General features: G+C 50.7%; 3 long non-coding RNA genes and 1 other non-coding gene across 5 annotated transcripts; all 4 read left to right on the plus strand.

Moving 5' to 3' along the window:
* The first annotated feature begins 6,530 nt into the window (after positions 1-6,530).
* Positions 6,531-6,604, plus strand: TRNAR-UCU (transfer RNA arginine (anticodon UCU)). Its single transcript has one exon. It is a non-coding gene; the product is annotated as a tRNA-Arg (tRNA).
* Positions 6,605-9,746: 3,142 nt separating this feature from the next.
* Positions 9,747-11,564, plus strand: LOC129197800 (uncharacterized). The gene is made up of 4 exons (XR_008574387.1): positions 9,747-9,836; positions 10,638-10,748; positions 11,141-11,255; positions 11,449-11,564. It is a non-coding gene; the product is annotated as an uncharacterized LOC129197800 (long non-coding RNA).
* Positions 11,565-11,659: 95 nt separating this feature from the next.
* LOC129197645 (uncharacterized) lies at positions 11,660-12,793 on the plus strand. Its single transcript, XR_008574366.1, has 3 exons — positions 11,660-12,530; positions 12,618-12,658; positions 12,751-12,793. It is a non-coding gene; the product is annotated as an uncharacterized LOC129197645 (long non-coding RNA).
* A 96-nt stretch (positions 12,794-12,889) lies between these two features.
* Positions 12,890-13,459, plus strand: LOC129197644 (uncharacterized). Of its 2 annotated transcripts, none has more exons than XR_008574365.1 (4): positions 12,890-12,947; positions 13,020-13,064; positions 13,151-13,197; positions 13,322-13,459. It is a non-coding gene; the product is annotated as an uncharacterized LOC129197644 (long non-coding RNA). The 2 variants fall into 2 exon arrangements; XR_008574364.1 differs by having other exon boundaries at positions 12,892-12,947; positions 13,023-13,064.
* Positions 13,460-17,298: the final 3,839 nt, after the last annotated feature.

Below are 17,298 nucleotides of genomic sequence, written 5' to 3' on the forward strand. Positions count from 1 at the left end.
AGGAAGGGGGAAGCAGCGGAAAAGAGGGAGGAATCCAAGGAGAGGCACGGGCGAACCCAGCCAAGGAATGGGGAGACAGAATTGGGGAAAGTTGGAGGAAGAGGAGAGGACGGGGGCGGGAGCCATGGGTGTGTGGTGGGAGCTACTGCAGCAAAGCACGGGGCTTTGCACATGGCCCGAGGCACAGGAAAAGCGCCTGGAGGGATCCCTTGCCCAGCCGCCGCTGCCTTGCCAGCGGGGAAGCCTTTGCCTTCTGGAGCGAGCAAGGCCTGCACCAATATGGCAGGAGAAGCGTGGCTGAGGCTGATTCAGGAGGCGCCTGAGCTGGCCGAAACCATGTCCCGGGTGGGTGCGTAGGGGGCATGGGCAGCAAGAAAATACCAAGTTGCTGGAAAAAAAAGAGAGCTGAAAGCAAGACCTGGGAGCAGCAGAGATGGTTGCAATTCCTGCAGAGGTGACGCAGAGGTGAATACGTCAGGCTGAGTGACAAGCGTAAGTGATAGACAGGATTTGGGTTACCAGACAAATCCTGTGAGTATATTTATTTATTTATTTATTTATTTTAAGAGAAAAGAGGCAAAACCTGAAACATTAAGATTAGAAAGAGCCTGGGGGTGGAAGGGACTTGGCAGAGCTTGGGCAAGCAGCTGGCACAGTGCTCCTTGCCCTGGTGCTGGGAGACGCTGGGTGGGTGTTGCTGCCGTGCCCTGCTCTGGGAGTGATCAGTTGCACGTGGAGAAATCGGGCAGGTTGTGCCCACACTGTCCTGACACAGCCAGGTATCCACAGTAAACTGAAGCACTGTGCCTTCACCGCAGTACATGAAGCATATCGGGGCGGGGGGGGGGGGGGGGGGGAAATGGTCATTTGCAGCTAAGTCAGTCATTTTAGGGGTAAAATACTTTTTTTTAATTTTTTTTTTTTTTAATGAAAACAGCATGATGCTTTGTTAGAAATAGATGGATCGGCATGCCTTGGAAGGAGACGTTCCAGTCCCTTGACCCTAAATTCTACCCTGACTATACTCATCGTGAATGGCTCTGTCCTGCCAGAGACATCAAACTCCATCACGCCTAAAAGGTTTTTGGTCTCATGATGCTACCTGCATGCACAGATTGCTACTCCCAGTTTTCTATGAAGAATAAAGAGGGACTGGTTTTGCCTTCTGGGTGCTTCAAATCAAAGTATTGTTGCTGCAGATTCTGGGGCAGAGATTTCTTTGAAATGCCATCTTGTTGATTAAATTTGCATATGAGGGTTGGTTATGTGTCTATAATTGTACGTGTGTGCATGGAAGGTGGCATTTATTGATGGTTAACAGCGGGAGTGCACCTAACTAGTGCTTTCTAGCAGACTCTGAGTGTTTCTAAAGGCACATGGTCACAGCCTCTGCTACCTTTGAGGTGGCTGTAGAGAGCAATAAGGTCTCCCCTCAGCCTCCTCTTCTCCAGGCTAAACAACCCCAGTTCCCTCAGCCGCTCCTCATAAGACTTGTGCTCCAGACCCTTTACCAGCTTCATTGCACTCTTCTCTTGATTCTCCTCCTCGCCTCCGCTCTGGTGACACCCTCTCTGCAGTACCACATCCAGCTCTGGGGTCCCCAGGACAAGAAGGACATGGAGCTGTTGGAGCGAGGCCACAGGAGGCCACGAAGATGATCAGAGGGCTGGAGCACCTCTGCTATGGAGACAGGCTGAGAGAGTTGGGCTTGTTCAGCCTGGAGAAGAGAAGGCTCTGGGGAGACCTTACACCAGCCTTCCAGTACCTAAAGGGGCTACAGGAAAGCTGGGGAGTGACTGTTTAAAGGGCATGGAGTGAAAAGACAGGTGGGAATGGCTTTAAAATGAAAGAGAGTAGATTTAGATTAGAAATTAGGAAGAAATTCTTCCCTGTTGAGGGTGGAACAGGTTGCCCAGAGAAGCTGTGGCTGCCCCTGCATCCCTGGCAGTGTTCAAGGCCAGGTTGGATGGGGCTTTGGGCAGCCTGGTCTAGTGGAGGGTGTCCCCGCCTCTGGCAGGGGTTGGAACTTAGATGGGCTTTCACGTCCCTTCCTACCCAATCCATTCTATGATTCTGACATGTTCTCAACCTCTTGGGTAAATCACCCGTGCTGGACACCTGCGTTGTTCCAAGCATTCCCTGGCAGCTTGCTGCTGAGCGCTCGCTCGAGATCTCCATTGGGGATATGCTGCTGCAGGTGGTGACATGACAAGGGAGACCCAGGTAACGCTCCTGATTTCCAGTGTCTGGTCTCAGCGATTTTGCTCTGCTCCATCTGAAAAACAGGCTAAAGGGAGATGCTCTAGTCCACAACTTTTAAATCAGTGCTCTGTAGGCAAAGGATTTTAGATTTGGGGTTTCTACTGGGATCTTCCTTTTCTGGCATCTTTTAGTCTGTGCTTATGCTCTACTTTCTCTGTGTGGCATCAGTCTCGCAGTCCTGCGTTGATTTTCACAACAGCAGTTACAGCTACAGACCATAGGTATCTTTGCTTGGGCCCTCAAATGTGCCAATGTCAGTTTGAATTTTTCCCTTTGCGAATGGAATCCAACCTGCTCCGCAGAAATGTCAACTCTTCTCTTGCCTTTTTTTATCCCGGCGGTTGTTGCTTCAGCCTCCCGACAGGAGCTAGTCACGCCCTCTTGCTTCATCTATCTTATATGGGATACGAGAATAACTCCAGTGGGGATTAACTCCAGAAAAATGCAAATCAAACAGTTGTATATATCTTAGTCAGATACTACGATGACAGCTGAGCTGCTTTTTCAAAGAGCATCTGCTGTAATTTGATGTAAGCTTGTAGAAAATCAGCCACTCGCTGAGCTGTGCCTTTGTCCGGCAAGCTTCAGTACAGCCGCCGACGCCAGCCCATGCGCCAAAGGCAAAAGCTTCTGAAACCGGCTCTGCATCTCGTGATGATGTGTTAATTATTAGGGGGAGCAAAATGCAGGAGTCACTGATGAACGTCTTTTAGATGAACCCAGCCACAGTCCTGCAGACAAAGCAAGGCTCAGAAAGGCGCTGGAGGATTTGCGATGTGGTGGTCAAATCTAGTGCGAGGTACCTGACTGGATTTTGGGTGCTTCTGATGTGGCTGGCAAAAGAAGAAAAAAGCAATAAAGAAGAGATTGCAAGTTTAGGAAGAAAACAAGAATATACCCTACAAATTGTAAGGATGTGGGGAAAACCTTCCCCATTGCAGATACACGGGCTAACGGGCTTTGCGGCCTGCAAGCGCGCAGCTTCTAAAACTTTATCCTTAGCTTGGTGGGACTGGCTCTTTGGTGACTCTCGGAGAAGGTTTTTTTTTTAGGTAATAGGGTAGTTGTGTATACTATAAAACCTTTAGCCGTGGATACCACAAAACAGTCCCAGCTTTGACGATACAGATTTTCCATTGCTGTTTATTTAGGTGCGTGGAGAGATTTTTGAATCTCTCGGCATTGACGATGCTGCCCTAGAGCAGCTTGACATGAGGCGGTATCTTACTGCTCAAGTAAGACATGCTTCGGTAGCCGTCTTACTGCTTAAGCCTTTGTCTCGCAAAAGGCCTATCCCAGCTGTTTATAAGGTAGTAAATTATCTTGGTTCACCGTGGTCCACTGCATCCTTGCTCATGGCTCGTGTTCTTCTTGTCTGCAGCAAACGATTTGATGCTGGAAGGCGATCAGGGATGAGTCGGGGGCCAGTTTGCACCTTGCTTGTACCCCTTGCAGCTTTTTCACTCCCATGACGCTTCTATGTGCTGGGGACACTCACATTATAAACACCTCCTTCTCTGTATCTAAAGAAGGATATTGCTCTTGTCTCAAAACATGCTGCCCAGCCTACTGAATTTCACTGTCATCTCTTCCCACAGAAATGGCTGTATTGGCATCCCTCAGCACCAAAAATAACCTACCTGCATCTATGCTGCTCACTCCAGTCTCCGCTTTCCAAGTATGTCACATACGGAGCTAACAGAGGGACGGTCAGTACCTCGTGGAAGACTGTCCAAATTATCGAAGGTATAAAGATGCCTGGCAGGTGGCCTGATGATTTGAAAGTTGCACGTTGCTTTCTAGCATTCTTCAGGGAGCATTTGGTAGCGCGTGGCCCGTGGCCACGCCCTTGCGCCGACACGGGTACGTGCTGGGATGAGGATGGGAAGAAGGCTCTGGTGGCACTCCTAGCAGTGCCGCTGATCGGGGGGGGGGGTGCTCTTGGCGGGGGAGGGTGCATCCTGTGGCACATCCGTTTCCCTGCAAGGGGTGGTTCTCCCCACACTTTCTCTTGGAAATGTGGCATTTTCACCAGAAGCTACTCAAACTCCCGGACCTTTCCTGTTTCTGGTGCAATTAGGGCTGATTGGAGCAGACTTTCTTCCAGATGTTGAATGCTGGTTGGCTGGTAAAAATTTGGGCATGCGTGCTGCTGGGCTATGCATTATCCTAAGATGTATGAGAGCATAGGCAGTCAGAAGGGAAAGGCAGGTTGCAGAGCTGCAACGAGCCCCAGTCCAGCTCCAGTCGGGAGGAACGGGGGTTCTTTCGAAACCCCTCTACCCTCTGACTCCCGGGATGCCGCTGCCCGTAAAGCCACGGTCATTCTTCTGAGGTTTGTGCAATTTAATACTTCATCTCCAGATTTTCTGCTTGCTGACAAGACTCTTGGTGATTTCAAAACAGGCACCGCTTTTGAGGTGCAGCCTCACAAAATCATATTAAAAGAGCCGGTGTCATCTTCTCCCACGAGGAACACGCATAGCGCAGCTACAGGCTGAGAGAGATGGTTTTTTTTTTCTTTTTCTTACTTTCTGTCCTATATTGATGCTTTATAACTTTGTCTAAGATTTATTATATGAATCTTTTTTTAAGCACAGCCTTTGTTCACCCTGTTTTCTAGACTTTGAGTTTTCTCAAGGTACTGGTGGGATTACAGTGCTACACTGGCACTACAGTTGGTTCGCAGAGTAATTTATCTCAAGGATTATCGATTTACTGGGTATCTTTTGCAGCAGGAAGGGTTTTGTCCGACAGAGGTTAAATCCCTGTCTTCTTTCACACCACTTCTAGCTGGATTTTACTTGTCAAGACAACCGTAAAACCTTTCCAAAGACCCAGAGCATCAGCAAAAAGAAAACCAAATTCTTTCGTTTTGCATTAGATGTACTGAGTTGTCAGTGCCGTGCCTCTTCTTGTTAGCACCACGTGACTTCACAGCCCAATTTGTGTAAAAGTCAGTTCTTTGCCAGCCGAGGAAGGAGACAAGGATGCCTAGCGCAGAATTACCAAGGGAATTTATTCTTTTATATTTTAGCTATGCGCATAACCTAAGGCATGGAGGACTCGGATACAGAGGAAAGCAGGGATTACGTATATGACAATACGGTTGTATAGACCAATCAAATTTTTCATGTTAAGGGGTGGGCTAGTTGGTTACTGTTGCTCGCATAATCAGTATGTGCTTGTCCCATGCAGGATCAGTATACGCTTGTCCCGTGCAGGAGGTACGCACGTACGGTCAGCGGTGTGATGATCTTCATTGGTCTAAACCGCTGTCCTGTACAGGTAGCGGTGACGATTATCCTAGATTCTGGTCGGTTGCAGGTCTGGCCGCGGTTATACGCCTGGTTCTGTTGAAGGGTGAATCTTCTATTGTTTTATCATTGGTACGGGGTGTTCTCTGCCGGTAAGAGCTGGCTTAGGTTGGGTCTTTGGGTCACGTTGACCCTGAGGTAAAAGCTCATTGTCTCAGGTAGCGTTTATTCTTCTAAGCAAGTCATATTGCAGTTAGCCTTTTGCATTTGTCCCTATTTAAGAGCATATTTGGGAGTAAAAAATACTCTACCATTCATGCAGTTTAGAAATGCAAAATGTGTTTGTTCACAGCAAGGAATCACGTCACAGAGTTTGATCAATTGTTCAATAGCTCAGAGGATGTAAAAAGGATACTTCCTGTTGTTTTGATGTCGTCTTAATTTTTTTTGCAATGGAAGATGCCCAGAGAGAAATATTAAACCTTGCTTAAAATAAAAACACGATAGCTCCTTTTTCTTTTATTTCTCTGCTCAAACCACAGGTTTCTGCGTTTTTCATCATGACAGACAGAGCTTTCTTCATCATTGTCAGCGTTCAGTGTCGTAAGCTAAATCCTCTTTCATCTTTATCTCTCTTGGCTTCTGCAGTGAGGATGCTGTGATGATGCTGAGGGAGATGCAGCCATTAACTCTACTCCAGGATTTAGCTCTGCCCTCAGTCGAGCTAGAGATGCTGCGGAAAGGTTGCCAGAGATGCAGACACAAGCCTGCATCCAGGTTTTTGCTGCATCCCTGCTGCTGAGATATATAGATCATACCCAGAATTATTGCCCGGTCCTGTGGAAGAAAGGGACGCCCAGAGATGTTGATTTGCAAGGGAGATTGATCTGGACACCAGGTTTTCGTGCTGCCTTGGCACCGCACGATGAGAATGGGGTACCAAGATCCCTCCCACGATGCAGGAGGTGTGTGATTTTTCAGTTCTGGTGCCGATATTACACACACGGTGAGGTCTCTGTGGCGCAATGGACGAGCGCGCTGGACTTCTAATCCAGAGGTTCCGGGTTCGAGTCCCGGCAGAGATGATCTCCAGGCAGGTGTCTGTTTTCTTTTAACGCACGTTCCTTTATAAGTGCCAATCTGTTACATTTATAACACCCCTGAGGGCTTCAGATGGGAAGATAACGACTTTTCATAACACCCTCTCTACAGCTGATGCACATAACAGTTGCGTGCTTCCCTTCTGAGGCATCTCTCTTCGTCGTATTCGCCTTTCCTCATTCCTTTTGGTATCTTCTGAATAGCTAGGTGGTTTAACCCCACTTGTTCCCCCAATACTGCTCACGGGTCCCATCTTTGATACCGTCTTAAGAAAAGACTGCACTTTCCAGTAGAAAGCAGGTGGTCAGGCACTGGTTTAGAGCCTTCCGTTGATATTTCCTATGATAAATGCGGCCTTTTTTTTTAATGCGTGGCAAAAAAAAAGTAGGTCTGTATTCTGAATTTCCGCTTTACAGAAATTCTTTGCAAATGCTCTTGTTTTTCATGTTTTTACTTCGAAGATGCATGTTTGCTGGCGACCGCCTCCACATCCCCACGGGGGTTCATCTTTTTAAGCGGCAAATTGACTCTTCTTTTTCTTTCACAGATGTTCTTAGTATGTAACTTCCTATGTGATCTCATTGCTATCAGTAGTGAGAAAGGAAAGAGAGGAGCTGCAGGTGAGTGCAGCTGTGATTAGTAGGTGACCGGGTTTCAGCGGGGGCTGCCGGAGGGCTTTTCCAGGCTGTTGCGGCTGTTAGTTACGGTGGAGAAGTTCTGAAGGGCGGAGGAACGGTGCTCGGCCTGGATGCTTCATATACTCTTCAGAGAGAAGTTCCTACGTGGCTTGTCGGAGATGTCTGATGTACGCTCAACTCTGGGGAGCCAGGCCACGCCGCTTGGACCAGCGCAGCTTGTGAACAAACGTAGAAGGTGTCCTCGGATCAGCCAGCCCATTCAGATCTGGGCCATCGTAGGAACTGCTGATGTTTCCTCCGAGCTCCCAGCGTTGCTTCGCACTAGAGATCCCACTAGGAGGGGGCTTCTCCTTTCCTCAGTAGCTATCTCAATCATCTGGTTATCATTTGGTGGGGGTGATGGGGAAAGGTCCTTCTGAAGGACAGGTCATAGAATTCCTTTCAGCTATCTGCATTAGGATGAGAAAAAGAACATCCTAGGAACGCCTTCTTCCCTGCCTGGTCTATGGTTAGGTTAATCTCTCCCACATCTGGAATACGTCAAGGGATGCAACCTAAGACGTGGATGACCTAGGTAGCGGCGTCTGCCTGGTTGCCTCCTCCAAATCCCAGATAGCGGGAAGCTTGACACCGTTACTGGGCCATGTGACCCCCCAATTCCGCTTCTTCCCAGATGCATGAACTTCAACAGCTACCGACTGTTCTTCTGGCCCTTGTCTATTGAGGAGCGGGTTTCTTTGGGTTTTGAGGTGCGGTGCAAAAAATAATTGGACCAAGTTGATGTATCTTTCTTCCTCGGTGCCTCCTCATCGACCCCTGCCCTCGGTTGTCACGTTTGTCGGCGACTGCCTGTATTCACACGTATCTCCGCAGGGACCCAGGTCTCCATTCATCTCTCTGCGCGCTCAGCCTCTTGTATACCTCCCTGCAGAGAAGGCTACCTTCAGTGCTCAAGCCTCATCCCAGAACCAGGACATGTCATGGTTTCAATTCAGCAGGAGCAGAGAAATATATTCTCATTCGGTGTGGTGGATTGACCCCGGCTGGAGGCCAGATGCCCACCAAAGCCGCTCTGTCGCTCCCCTTCCTCAACTGGACAGCGGAGAGAAAAATATAACGAGAGGCTCATAAGTCGAGATAAGGACAAGGAGAGATCGTTCACCAATTACCGTCACGGGCAAAACAGACTCAACTTAGAAACAAATTAGTCTAATTTATTACCAAGCAAAACACAGTAGAGTAATGAGAAATAAACCCAAATCTTAAAACACCTCCTCCCACCCCTCCATTCTTCCCAGGCTCAACTTCACTCCCGAATTCTCTACCTACTGCCCCCCAGTGGCACAGGGGGGACGGGGAAGGGGGGTTGCGGTCAGTTCATCACACATTGTCCCTGTGGCTCCTTCCTCCTCAGGCGGAGGACTCCTCACGCTCTTCCCCTGCTCCAACGTGGGGTCCCTCCCACGGGAGACAGTCCTCCGCCACCTTCTCCAACGGGAGTCCCTCCCACGGGGTGCAGCCCTTCAGGAGCAGACTGCTCCAACGTGGGTCCCCCACGGGGTCACAAGTCCTGCCAGCAAACCTGCTCCGACGTGGGCTCCTCTCTCTGCAGGTCCTGCCAGGAGCCTGCTCCAGCACGGACTTCGCACAGGGTCGCAGCCTCCTTCGGGGGCATCCACCTGCTGCGGTGCGGGGTCCTCCACGGGCTGCAGGTGGAATCTCTCCTTCCCCATCATCCTCCGTGGGCTGCAGGGGGACGGCCTGCTTCACCGTGGCCTTCACCACGAGCTGCAGGGGAATCTCTGCTCCGGCGCCTGGAGCACCTCCTCCCCCTCCTTCTGCACTGACCTCGGTGTCTGCAAAAGTTGTTTCTCACATCTTCTCACTCCTCTCTCCGGCTGCAAAAGCCACTGCTAGTTTTTTTGTTTGGTTGGTTTTTGGTTTGGGGATTTTTTTTTTCCTTTTTCTCTTACCTATGTTATCACAGAGGTCCTAGCTCGTTGCTGATTGGCTTGGCCTTGGCCAGCGGTGGGTCTGTCTTGGAGCTGGCTGGCATTGGTTCTGATGGACATAGAGGAAGCTCTCTAGAAACTTCTTACAGAAGCCAGCCCTCTAGCCCCCCCCCCCCCCAACCTTGCCACGCAAACCCAAAACATTTGGGTAACCCAACATTCTCTTCCTAAACCTTTCGGAGTATGAGCATGCTGTACTGCACGCTTGCCAACACAGGTATCCTGTTTTTGGCTAAGGTAGAGTTAATTTTCACAAGAAGATGGAAGGGGATAGGGCTCAGACAGGTGAAAAACACAGCATAAACTCAAGGCAGATCAAAAAGCCCACCATACCTCCTCTGGCTGCCTTTAAGCCTCGTGGTGGTCGGCCCCTCCCCTTTCCCAGGGGATGGTGGGAAGGGCAGTGGGTGGGGCCCGGGGTATATGAGCCCCAGGTCTGTGCAAGGGAGCTCATTCAGCTCCTGGGCTTCTGTGGTGTAGGTGCTCTGCTGTTCCTTCAGTCAATGGCAGATTTGGTGCTGGCTCAGCTGTTTGTTTTGATGTTTTGGGAAGTAGAGGCACCTGAGGTAAGAGCTTTGGGAATAGTTGAGGTTAAGAGGGAGCTAGAGAAGAAAACAGGCTTGTATGCAGATTTGGGCGTTTTTTCCAAGTTAGTAAATTTGTATTGAGCATTCAGGAGTTTGCGAGATGATTTAATGGCACGTAACTTTGTTTTTATTCTAGGTTCATTGTATTTTACTGGAATTTCTGACTTTATTGGAGATAGAACTTTGTTTTTAGCACCAGTTTTGCTGTTTACTGTGTAAGCTGATGATGTCATCTCCTTTTAATAGGACTGAGGGTGAGATCATTTAGCAGGGTTTAGGGTGAGCATCTTGTATGCATCTGTTGAGGGAGTTTTAGTATTGCTTAGGAAAGCAGCAAGGACGTAAAGCATAGCATCTTTCAGGGTACAGGACAGCTCATCGCCTTTCCCGGTCGCCCATGGAGTACCACGTCATTCCTAGAACCTGCTTGCGGCAGGCCCCTCGTAGATTATAAGCATCGGGACTTCACTTACTTTATGGGCCTGTAGCAGAGCCCAGACTTTGCAGGAAAACAGAAGAGAGGAGCTGCCCGCAGAGAATGCAGAGCACGGCTCAGAAGAGCAGCTCTCGGAGCGGCCGATGCAGGCGGTTCAAGGGTGCAAATACAGGGACGGAGTTGTCAGAAGGAGTGGGGTTCCTTCCCTGAGAGCCCTGGAGAAGAAAAGGGAAGAAAAGTTTTGGGACCGGGGGATGGCTCGGAAAGGGAGGAAGGTTCATCAGCCTTTCTCAGGTTAGCTTTGCAGTTGGATTTGGATGTTGATGAGGTCTGTTCTGCTCTAGTCTCTCTGCAGCTGACAGGAGATACAATGGTTCCGAGATGCACCGTAAACCGTCCGTTCCTCTGCATCAGAATAAGCAGGGCTGAACGTCAGAAGAGTCTCATCTCGTAAAGTGAGGAATACACCAAAATATACCCTCCTGAACTCTCTGCTTCTCTGTGCTTTTTACTTTCTTCCTTCCCTGACTTAATTTTTGCATCCATCCCTTCACCGTCCATTTGGATTTCATAGTTACTTAGACATGGACTAGGCGATTGTCTCCAGCGCAGGCTCGAGTGACCATGTTTGCTGGAATTTCTTGGAGAGGAGGATGCGTGTTATCTGTGCTCACCAAAAAAAAAAAAAATTCTGCAGCTAGGGGTCTTTCTCTTATTGTGGTTCTGACATGCAAGCTTTTTCTATTTTCTAGTTTTGCCTTTTTCCTTAAGCATGCAGTGAGGTTTGCTCTAGTATCGGTCACGGCAATTATGTTCTCTTGTTCATATTTATCTATTGTGTTTCTAGCACCAGTTTCTGTAGTTGTAAGGTGCCCATTTGGGATCTTTGAGACACCGTGTTGCGATCATCACGCTTTTTCCATCGGCCGACCGCCTCTGTAATACCCTTAAGGGCTGCGTAGGTAAGGAGGTAGTTTGTGTCACTTGTCACCTGAGCTTCGGCGAGGAGGAGCGGCCGAGGTAAAGGAACAGAAGAGTGGAAAGCCGTGGCCGTTTTGAGGGGGGGGGGGGGTGTTGTGGGAGAAGTTGGTGTTGACCGGCGCGCTGCTGACTGACGGCACCGTTTGTTGTTTGGTTTGGGTTTTATTATTGTAGATGATGAAGAGGAACCTGGCGACTGCAGGAACGTCCCAGTTGGCCGATGTGTGACGTGCGCATTGCTTATTATGGATGGATTCAGATCCCCGGCCCTCTGAAAGCTAAGTTATGGGACCGTGGCTGGGGAGGGAGTGGGATGAGGAGGGGGCAAGTTTGGGGGTTGCAGGGGAGGGGCTTTTATGGTTAGTGTAGGGGAGTGGGCTGTCTGGGAGCAGTCCCCCCTGGGCGGGCAAAGGGAGCGGGTTACTTGTCAACATGATGCTAGACTGTGCCGGGCAGGGCGGTTCCAGCCTGCGTTACGTTTGTGTATCTTGTGTCCTGTGTCTTAGCCCTCCCTTGGGTCTCAGTGCCCTCTTTGCACACAAGGGGCGCAGCGTGCTTCTCGGACGCCATCCCTAGGGTCTTGAATGCCTCTACTCATCGGCATAGTGCCAACGGGGAGCTTCTTTTCTTGCATAGCAAGCTTACGGTGTGGATCGGTCTCGCGCGTCGGAAGTTTCCGGTGGGTCCTCTTTTTGAGGCACAATACCGGGCTGCGTCGGGAGCTCTGCTCTCCGGCCGTTCCTTTTCAGGGACTGAGTCTTGCTCTCTGTGTCCTTATGTTCTTAGGTCTTGAAGCAAGCCATCTTGCTGCATCCGTCATCTTGGTTTTGACAGTAACTTCTTATAACAGGTCATCATGGCCAATTCTTTTCTGGGGTTGCCATAGAGCCTCTTTGCCTGGGTGTTGCGCCCTGTAGGTCATCTTGCTCGGCAGTCTCTCCGGTCCGGGAGTCGTTCTTCTTGCTGAGAGTTTTCTCTCATCTTTGAGTCATGTCATTTGCAGCGTTCTGAGTAGTGTTGGCCTGTGTGTGTGGTGGGTGTGGAGCTGCTCTGCCCGGGGGTGTTGAGTCAGGGTTAGGTGGAATAGCAATAAGAGCGTATGGTTAGTATGTTGATATGCCCAGTCTGGAGTTGTTTGGCTCTCGGTTGGCCTCTGGGTGACTTGTTTAATAATCTGGTGTGTTTTTCAGATGCGGACAGGCTAGATGCGCACCAAAGAGTGGCAGAGGAGGGGAGCGGAGCGCCGTAGGAGGAAGGTGGGTCGGCCGGTGGTGTTGGTGGGAAGATGTGGCTGGTGGCTATATGACTACATTGAGATTTGTGTGGGGTTTCTTGTTTTGAAGGTGTGAATCTGGATATCGATATGGGAGATGACTTGGGCCAGGTGAGCTGTGACTTGTGGGCTGAAGTAGCAGTTATTTTTCAGGTGTTGCATTGCTGTTTGAGATACAGGTGTCCTTTGTTTGTGTTTTCTAGGTGGGGTGCAAGCATGGCAGCCCAAAATGACTGAGGCCAGATGAGCAAGCAGCTGAAGTAAAGGAGGGGGAGATGAAAATCTGTGCGGGTGGCAGTTTTGGGCACTGTCTCAGCATGTGCCTCTTGCTTTGTTTTTGCAAGGTGCCGCCGGGAGCCTCGGAGGGACGAAGCTGCGTGCAAATGAGCGGTCCCAGAAGGTGAGGCAGTTGTCAGTGCCTAATAGCGCAGCGGTATATGGCAACTAGTTAAAGCATTTCCCTCTGGTTTAGCAGGTGCTGTGTGGCCACCCCTTTGGAACCGGATGCCCGTTTGAGGTGAGCTGAAGGAACAGCAAGGGTGATTGTGGGAGCAGTGACTTCTCACAAATGTAGGAGTAATTTTGTGTCTCTTGGTGTCTTAGGCACCACAAGCGATGACAGCTGTGGTGTCTGCCTCTGGAATGAGCAGGTGAGTGGAGAGCCAACGGTGCTTCTGAGGAGGGGGGGTGTTGTGGGTGAGGTTGGTGTTGACTGACTGACGCAATGCTGACTGACAGTGCTGTTTTGTTGTTTGTGCTCTGTTTTTATTGTAGCTGATGAAGAGGAACCGGGCGACCGCCAGAACATCCCAATTAGCCAATGCGTGGTGTTGATGTTTTTGTTGCGGATGGTTCTAGATCCCTGGCCCTCTGAAAGCTAAGCTGAAGGACTGTGGCTGGGGAGGGAGTGGGATGAGGACAGGGCGAGTTTGGGGGTTGCAGGGGAGGGGTTTTATGGTTAGTGTAGGGGCAAGAGCTGTCTGGGAGCAGTCCCCTTGAGCGGGCAAAGGGAGCGGGTTACTTGTCAACATGATGCTAGACTGTGCCGGGCAGGGCAGTTCCAGCCTGTGTGTGTGATATGTTGTGTATCTTGTCTTCTGTGTCTTAGCCCTCCCTTGGGTCTCGGTGCCCTCTTTGCACACGAGGGGCACAGCGTGCTTCTCGGACGCCATCCCTAGGGTCTTGAATGCCTCTACTCATCGGCATAGTGCCAACGGGGAGCTTCTTTTCTTGCATAGCAAGCTTACGGCGTGGATCGGTCTCGCGCGTCGGAAGTTTCCGGTGGGTCCTCTTTTTGAGGCACAATACCGGGCTGCGTCGGGAGCTCTGCTCTCCAGCTGTTCATTTTCAGGGACTGGGTCTTCCTGCATCCTTATGTTCTCTAGGTCTTGAAGACCGGCTTCTTGCTGCATCCATCGTCTTGGTTCCAACAGTAACATCTTACAATGGGCCATTACGGTCAATTCTGGGAACTCTACAGACCTTTCTCGTTTGGGCGTTGCGCCCTGTAGGTCATCTTGTACGGTAGCATCTCAGGTCCAGGAGTCATTCTTCTTGCTGAGAGTTTTCTCTCACCTTGGAGTCACATTGTTTGTAGTGTTCTGTGTAGTGTTGGTGTGTGAGTCTGTAGGGCGTGGAGCTGTTCTGCCTGGGTTGTCGAGTCCAGGGTTAGGTGGAATAGCAATAAGAACATATGGTTAGTATGTCAATATGTCTAGACTGCTTGGGCAAAGGTTGCGTAGCTGCCTTGGATAGAGTAGCTGTTGGCAGACTGAGCAGAGCATCATTTCTGTAGTGTTCTGTGGAGATGAATGGAGCCACCTGGGATGGGGCGTTCAGGGGCAGCGAAAGCAGATTGACTCTCCAAGGTGTCAAAGGCTTGTCCCTGTGGGGCTTAAAGTTTGGGGGTGTTTTTTTAATGGTGGTCTGTAGTTGTGCTTTGGATAACATTCCTAAAGGTGAACAAGAGCTCTGGAATTGTTCAGTTATCATACAGCATCCAGGTGACTTGTTAATAATTAGGTTTTTTCAGATGCGGAGAGAGAATATGTGCACCAAAGAGCAGTACGGGAGGGGAGCAGAGCCCTCTAAGAAGGTGGGTCGGCCGGTGGTGTTGGAGGGAAGATGTGGCTGATGGCTATATGACTCCTCCATTAAGATTGGTGTGTGGGTTTTTAATTTTGAAGGTGCAAAGCTGGATATTGATGCTCTAGGATATCAGCACTGGAGGTGACTCAGGCCAGGTGAGCAGTGACTAGAGGGCTGAAGTACAGCAGTTATTTTTCAGGTGTTGCATTGCTGGTTAAGATACAGGTATCCTTTGTATTTTCTAGGTGGGGCGCAAGCCTCAGTGTGGCAACATGTAAATGGCAGAGGTGGCGAGGACGAGCGGCTGAGGTAAAAGGAGGGGGAGGTAGGAATTGGTGTGGGCAGGCTGCGGTTTTTGGGCGCTCTCTCAGCGTGTGGCTTTCCTTTGTTTTTGGCAGGTGCCGCAGGGAGCCTCGGAGGGGCAAAGCTGTATGCCGAGGAGCGGTCCGAGAAGGTGAGGCGGTTGTCAGTGTCTAATAGCAAAGCACTATAGGGCGCCTAGTTTAAGCATTGCCCTCTGATTTTGCAGGCACCCTGTGGCCACGTTTGGGACCGGATGCCCGTTTGAGGTGAGCCGGAAGAATAGCGAGGGCGATCGTGGGAGCGGTGACTCCTCACCAACGTAGGAGTAATTCTGTGTCTCTTGGCGTCTTAGGTGCCGCGAGGAATGACAGCCGCAGCGTGCGTCTCTGGACCGAGCGGGTGAGTGGAGAGCCACGGTGCCTCTGAGGAGGGGGGTGTTGTGGGCGAGGTTGGCGTTGACTGGTGCGATGGTGACTGACGGTGCTGTTCGGTTGTTTTTGGTTTTTATTGTAGCTGATGAAGAGGAACCTGGTGACTGCAGGAACGTCCCAGTTAGCCGATGTGCGATGTACACATTGTTTATTCCGGATGGTTCTAGATCCCCGGCCCTCTGAAAGCTAAGTTGAGGGACCGTGGCCGGGGCGGGAGTGGGCCGAGGAGGGGGCAAGTTTGGGGGTTGCAGGGGAGGGGTTTTATGGTTAGCGGAGGGCAGAGGGCTCTCTGGGAGCAGTCCCATTTGGGTGGGCGCAGGGAGCGGGTTACTTGTCAGTGCCATGCTAGACTGGGCAGGGCAGTTCCGGCCTGTGTCTGTGGTGTTTGTGTATCTTGTCTTCTGCGTCTTTGTCCTTGCTTGGCTCTCAATGCCCTCTTTGCTCTCAAGGGGCACGGCGCGCTTCTCGGGCACCATCCCTAGGCTCTCGAATGCCTGTATTCGTCGGTGTAGCGCCAACGGGGTGCTTCTTTGCTTGCCTAGCAAGCTCCACAGCATGGATCGATCTTGCGTTTTGGAAGTTTCTGCTTGGTCCTCTTCTTGCAGCCTCATCCCTGGCTGCATTGGGAGCTCTGCTCTCCAGCCGTTCCTTTTCAGGGGCTGGGGCTTCTTCCCTGCCTCCTTAGGTTCGTAGGTCTTGAAGACCGGCTTCTTGCGCATCCGTCATCTCGAGTTTGACCGTAACTTCTTATAACGGGCCATCACACTCTATTCTTTTCTGGGAGTGCCACAGAGCTTCCTCGTCAGGGTGTTGTGCCCTGTAGGTCATCTTGCTCGGCAGCATGTCTGATCCAGGAGTTGTCCCTCTTGCTGAGAGTTTTCTCTCATCCTTGAGTCGTGTTGTCTGTTGTGTTCCGCGTATTGTTGGTCTGTGTGTGTTGGGCATGGAGCTGCTCTGCCTGGGGGTGTTGAGTTAGGGTTAGGTGGAATAGCATTAAGAGCGTGTGGTTAGTATGTTTATATGCCCAGTCTGGAGTTGTTAGGCTCTCGCTCGGCATCTGGGTGACTTGTTTTAATAATCTGGTGTCTTTTTCAGATGCGGACAGGCTAGATGTGCACCAAAGAGCAGCAAAGAAGGTGAGCGGTTTACCATAAGAAGGTGGGTTGGCCGGTGGTGTTGGTGGGAAGATGTGGCTGGTGGTTATATGACTACATTCAGATTTATGTGGGATTTTTTTTTATTTTGAAGGTGCAAAGCTGGATATTGGTACTGGAGCTGACTCGGACCGGGTGAGCAGCGACTAGTGGGCTGAGGTAGCAGTTATATTTCAGGTGTCGTATTGCTGGCTAAGTTAAAGGTATCCTTTTGTTTGTGTTTTCCAGGTGGGGCGCAAGCGTCAGCGTGGCAACATGTAAATGGCAGAGGTGGCGAGGACGAGCGGCTGAGGCAAAGAAGGAGGGGGAGGTAGGAGTTGCTGCGGGTAGGCTGCGGTTTTTGGGCGCTCTCTCAGCGTGTGCCTTTTGCTTTGTTTTTGGCAGGTGCCGCAGGGAGCCTCGGAGGGGCGAAGCCGCGTGCCGACGAGCGGTCCGAGAAGGTGAGGCGGTTGTCAGTGTCTAATAGCAAAGCACTATAGGGCGCCTAGTTTAAGCATTGCCCTCTGATTTTGCAGGCACCCTGTGGCCACGTTTGGGACCGGATGCCCGTTTGAGGTGAGCCGGAAGAATAGCGAGGGCGATCCTGGGAGCGGTGACTCCTCACCAACGTAGGAGTAATTCTGTGTCTCTTGGCGTCGTAGGTGCCGCGAGGAATGACAGCCGCAGCGTGCGTCTCTGGACCGAGCGGGTGAGTGGAGAGCCGCGGTGCCTCTGAGGAGGGGGGTGTTGTGGGCGAGGTTGGCGTTGACTGGTGCGATGGTGACTGACGGTGCTG

This window comes from Grus americana, chromosome 29 (assembly GCF_028858705.1).
Source record: "Grus americana isolate bGruAme1 chromosome 29, bGruAme1.mat, whole genome shotgun sequence".
Classification (NCBI taxonomy): domain Eukaryota; kingdom Metazoa; phylum Chordata; class Aves; order Gruiformes; family Gruidae; genus Grus; species Grus americana.